The sequence below is a fragment of the Triticum aestivum genome, chromosome 2A (assembly GCF_018294505.1).
Source record: "Triticum aestivum cultivar Chinese Spring chromosome 2A, IWGSC CS RefSeq v2.1, whole genome shotgun sequence".
NCBI classification, from domain to species: domain Eukaryota; kingdom Viridiplantae; phylum Streptophyta; class Magnoliopsida; order Poales; family Poaceae; genus Triticum; species Triticum aestivum.
The window spans coordinates 122380563-122386657 of NC_057797.1; the positions used below are offsets into that span (position 1 = coordinate 122380563).

Genomic DNA, 6095 nt, shown 5'->3' on the forward strand with positions numbered 1-6095 from the left:
AATTAATTCTGTTAATTCAACTAGTTCAACTAAGCACTTATGAAGAATATACCTAATTAATTGAACTAATTCAACTAACTAGTTCAACTAATTAATTCAACTAAACTAGTTCTGTTAATTAGATAATAAAATCTCATATAACTAAATTAAATATATATCTAACATATAATTTATATCTAATATCTAACATATATGTTCATATATAGGTGAAACATTAAACACTTACTAGTTCTATTAATTCAACTAAATAAACTAGTTCTATTAATTCAACTAAACATTTACTAAAAATAAACTAGTTCTATTAATTTCTTACTAAAATAAAGTAGGTAGGTCTATATAGTAATATTTTGATTAGATCATCAAATCTCATATACCTAAATTTTCTTACTAAAAATAAACTTGTTCTATTAATTTTCATACTAAAAATAAACTAGTTATATTAATTCAACTAGTTCAAATCTCATATATATACCTAATTAATATCTAGCTATACTAATTCAACTAGTTCAACTTGTTCTAATTCATGTAAAATATATTTGACATTAATATTTAACATCTTTTCCATATAATTCATCTAACATTAACATTCTAACATTATTATCTACGTAATTTATCTAACATTAATCTAAACAACAGAAAATAGAATAAGTAAAAACAATGTGTGTGTATGTGTGTGTGTGTGGTGTGTGTGTGTGTGTCTGTGTGTGTGTGTGTGTATGACCGAGGGGCGGCGGCGTACGGGCGGCGGCGGGTGACGACAGGGGACGGGCGCGACAGCGACGTACGGGCGTGGCGGGGGCGACGGGCCGGGCGGTGACGGCGACGACGGGTGGCGGGGGCGACGGGTGGCATGGGCGACGGCGGTGACGGCGACGACGGGCGGCGGGGGCGGCGCGCGATGGGGCGACGGGCGCGGCGAAGAAGTTTGGATCGAGAAGAACTACTGGTAGGCGAAACTAATTTTTTTCGTAGGTTCCACATATATAGGAGGGGTCTTTAGTGCCGGTTAGAGCCACCAACCGGTACTAAAGGCCAATTTTCGCCAGGCCAAGGTGCGGGAAACGGTCCCTTTAGTACCGGTTCGTGCCATGAACCGGTACTAAAGACCCCCCCTTTAGTACCGGTTGGAGCCATCAACCGGTACTAAAGGTTGTGCGCTGCCACCAGCGGTGCACAATGTTTAGTCCCACCTCGCCGAGCGAAGGGCAGCCGCACTGGTTTATAAATCCAGCTGCGGCTGCTTCTTCGAGCTTCTCTATATAGCAGGCTTTTGGGCCTAATTAACTAGGGCGCGCTGCCCTGTGAGCCTGCTGGCCCTTCTGGGCCTGCATTTGCACACCCTAGGTCTGGCAGGCCCACTGGGCAGCGCACCAACAAATTTTTTATATAGTTTTTTCTTTTCTGCATTATTTATTTTCTTCTATTTATTTTTGAGTAGTTTTTTATATAGTTTTTTTCTTTTCTGCATTATTTATTTTCTTCTATTTATTTTTGAGTAATTTTTTTGTATAGTTTTTTTATTTTCTGCATTATTTTTTTTCTTCTATTTATTGTCTTCTGGAAATTGAATGCTGCATACTGAACACAAAAGAAGTCTGGAGTTCAAATAAGTTTAAAAAATATTGAAGTGGCCGTGTAACAGATGAGTTCTCATCCGAAACCCTGATACTCCGAAAGAGTTTGTCCGGTTTGTACACGAAGTGCGTCCAGTTTTTGCCGTGACCCTCTCTACTCTTTCGCGCGCATGCTATGCGGGTGATATGATGATACCATGCCAAGTTTCAACATTTTCAGGATTCATTTTGTAGTGATTTTCAATTTCACGGTCATTTAGCTCTTTAAACAATTAGGTAAATGACCGAAAAACAACAAATGATGTCAGAACATGTTGGAAATTGATGACGTCGCTTTGAATGCTGCATACTGAACACAAAAAAAGTCAGGAGTTCAAATAAGTTTAAAAAACATTGAAGTGGCCGTGTAACAGATGAGTTCTCGTCCGAAACCCTGATACTCCGAAAGAGTTTGTCCAGTTTGTACACGAAGTGCGTCCAGTTTTTGCCGTGACCCTCTCTACTCTTTCGCGCATGCTATGCGAGTGATATGATGATACCATGCCAAGTTTTCAACATTTTCAGGATTCATTTTGTAGTGATTTTCAATTTCACGGTTATTTAGCTCTCTAAACAATTAGGTAAATGACCAAAAAACAACAAATGATGTCAGAACATGTTGGAAATTGATGACGTCGCTTTGAATGCTGCATACTGAACACAAAAAAAGTCCGAAGTTCAAATAAGTTATTAAAAATAAAAAAGAGGTGCAATGCTGGTTAATTTGCTTCAAGCCATTCGGAATAGTGTAGACTGCACTGCACATAGCTCGGTGCAATCTATGCTATTCTGCAAGGCTTGAAGCTAATCAACATGCATGTGAGCATTGCAACTCTTCGTCATTGTCTGTGCACTCATGGCTTATAAACCACTCATATTGCCTCTCTCTTGGCGAGGTAGGACTAAAAATCAGCTTACAAAGAAACTCTAGTACCGGTTCATGGCATGAACCGGTACTAAAGGTCTTCGTGGGAGCCCCAGCCTGACCATAGCCTGACACAGCCTCATTAGTACCGGTTCGTGGCATGAACCGGTACTAAAGGTTGCCCACGAACTGGTACTAATGATGCCCGCCCACCTAGCCGTAGGGACCGGCACTAATGGTCACATTAGTGCCGGCTCAAATTCAAACCGGCACTAATGTGCTTCACATTTGACCATTTTTCTACTAGTGTTGCCCACCCTTATCTATGCTAAGCAAGTGAAAAGTTTTTGATGTGCCAAGCAATGCCTTACTGCATGTAAATAGTTTGTTTCTCAAATCAGTAGTTATCTCTCTATTTGACCTGCTGAGATGCCACTTATTTGGTGAGACAAGTTGGTGTGTGTGTGATTCAACTAACTGGACAGCCTCATACTTCTTGTCAATTTGCCTCTTCAATCCCATCATAGCCTCACAACCGCATCTGCTTATCTTGATGTTTCTTTTAGCTTTTTTTCTTTGCATTTCTTGAGTAACTTGACCTATATCCACTGACTTTTCCTTCTTCCAAACCTTATCTTGAGCAACTACGAGTTAGCTTCTCGTGAGAGCTGCAGCACATTGTAATCTAAAAAACAACAATTCCATGGTAAAGTGGTGAAGAGAGAAAATATCTAAATGCACTGGCACATATATGTACTAAGGAAAAAGAGTGCTGTGAAGATGGTGCTAACCAAAAACATTCTGAATACAACAATGAAAGCATGGCATCTTGCCATTATCATGGACACATAGCACTGTATGAATGTAATACGGTACATTACCTTTTTTCTAAATAAGAATAAGGATAAAGAGCTAAAACAGTTAATTCAGTAACCAAAACAACTACTGTTTAGTTCAATAGAATACTGAACAAATAAATAGTGAACTCTCGGAAATTAGTGTAGTCGCAAACATTGTACAGGCAGATGAATCAGTCTTGCCAACAAGGACTTCACCTCCAGGTACTTGAACAGGTAGGTAAAATTAGTCTGTACTCATGTACAGTATCAGGCAATGAGTTGCTGAAATTGTACCATACATAATTGCTCAATATCTAGTCCGAGTAAAATATAGCAATTTTTGCAGTGATTAATTCCCTACGCGTGATACAATACAGAGAGATATCGCCAGATTTTTTTTCCAAGCTAGAATTAGCTACATCTCACAAAATCAGCATAAAGGGAACGATGGATTACAACCAAACGCACAAAATAACACAAGGTTGTAATATCCAACAACATGCCTGAAGATCTGAGTTCTATTCTCCGCAGGACGTCGGAGCACAGTGCGTCAGCGCGGCGGATCGGGAAGGGAAGGGGAGGGCGAGGTGGAGAATGGCGGGGCGGGGATGGGGAGACTTATCTGCAGGACGTCGGAGCACAGTGCGTCAGCGCGGCGACGACCTCGTTCGCCTGGCGTCACTGGTCCGCCGCCGGAGACCACAAGCTCTACTCTGTTCCTGTTCTGTTCCAATTCGGGCAGAGTCGTACGCCTGGAGGTAGGTGACGGGAACATAAGATTAATTATGTACTCATCTGGGGGTTGTTTGCAAATTTCCAATGGTGGAACGTTCGGATTGGATCCTGTGCCTACATTGTGCATCTAACGGTTGTGGTTCACATGGTGCAGCCGGAGCACGCAATCAACGGGAGTACACGATATTTTCCCTTGTGCTACGGTCCTGGGCTGCTCTGCCGCCATTGCCGGCGTGGTCTCTCCCCCCGTTTCCCTCTTCCCCGGCCCTCCTCCGTTACACAGACAACGCACACTTGAAAGCGCCATTAACTAACTTAATTAACCAGCTATCTGGCCACACACAGAGTGAGAGCGGAACTAATTGTTCAAGGCGGTTTGATTCCAGACCGTAAAAGCCGTGAATCATCCTCCGGCACCAGTTTGCTCACCCAGTTAAGTTTAAATTACTAGTAGCAATCAATGAAAATGCCTGCTCAAAGTAGCTTGTTTACCGCCGGGTTCAACTGGAACGTTATTGTGTTACCATTAAGTGGAACCGAGCTTGGCCTCTATGGAGTTCTGTATAAATAGGGCATGTCTGCAGTCTGCCCACCACAGCTTGCAAACGGAGCTCTCTGTAGCCGTGAAAGTAAGCTGATCCATCGAGCTGCGCGACGATGGCACTGCAGCGTGCTGCCTCCGTGCTCGCCGCCGCGCTGGCCTTTGCATCCATACTTATTACTGGTAACGACATATATGAACCATGCATGCAATAACACGCCCTACTAACTATAGCTAGTTTAATTGCTAGTACGTTACTCATATACTCGTACTTGAGTGCACCGAGTACTACGACTAACCGTCGTACTGTTCACGCGACAGGCCAGGTGCAGTCCGTGGGCGTGTGCTACGGGATGAACGGCGACCGCCTCCCGTCGCCGGCCGAGGTCGTGCAGCTCTACAAATCCAACGGCATCACTGCCATCCGCCTCTACAAGCCGGACGTCGAGATGCTCCGGGCCCTCCCCTCAGTGGGAGCAACATCGGCGTCCTTATCGACGTGGCCAACGAGACCGTGGCCCGCCTCGCTTCCAGCGTCCCCGGCGCACAGCTCTGGGTCCGGTTGTACATCCAGCACTACCCGGGCATCTCCTTCCGGTACATCTCCGTCGGCAACGAGCTCACCGGCGCCGCCACGCAGAACATCGTCCCGGCCATCAAGAACCTCAACGCCGCGCTCGACGCCGCTGGCATCAAGGGCATCAAGGTGTCCACGGCGGTCAGGCTGGACGTGCTCGCCTCCTGCTCGCCGCCCTCCTCCGGCGTCTTCAAGGACGGCTACATGAAGCAGGTCGTGGCGCTCCTCGGCACCACCGGCGCGCCGCTGCTGGTCAACGTGTACCCCTACTTCGCCTACATCGGCGACCAGAAGGACATCGACCTCAACTTCGCGCTCTTCCAGCCGAGCTCCGCGGTCGTCAGGGACGGCGGGCTCAGCTACACCAACCTCTTCGACGCCATGGTCGACGCCATGTACGCGGCGCTAAGGAAGGCCAACGTGCAGGTGCCCGTCGTGATTTCCGAGAGCGGCTGGCCGTCCGCTGGAGGCGCCGGCGCCAGCGTGGCCAACGCGCAGACGTACAACCAGAATCTCATCAATCACGTCGGCAAGGGCACGCCCTATAGTCCCCAGTCGCTGGAGACCTATGTGTTCGCCATGTTCAACGAGAATCTCAAGACGGGGGCTGAGACGGAGAAGCACTTTGGGCTGTTCAATCCAGACAAGTCGCCGGTGTACCCTATTAGATTCTGAATGTTTCGTGTCTGAAAGCGATGACGATTTCAATAAACTAAAGTGCAATATTGCTTTTAGTTGAAAGTGCAATATTATTCCTGCTAATGCTCACACATTATCGACTTAATTAGTCAATGAATCTTACAAACTCTTTGAAATAGTACATCGTACACATCAAGCACTATGAAAGGGCACTCCAATGCGAATCACAAAACCGCCTTCAAATGTTCGCACCGGACACTTTTAGGCCTCCAGCATGGCTCACCAA

The 6095-nt window shown here is 45.5% G+C and overlaps 1 pseudogene; it reads left to right on the forward strand.

Moving 5' to 3' along the window:
• The first annotated feature begins 4709 nt into the window (after positions 1-4709).
• Positions 4710-5845, forward strand: LOC123184986 (glucan endo-1,3-beta-glucosidase GII-like; annotated as a pseudogene).
• The last annotated feature ends 250 nt before the right edge of the window (positions 5846-6095 follow it).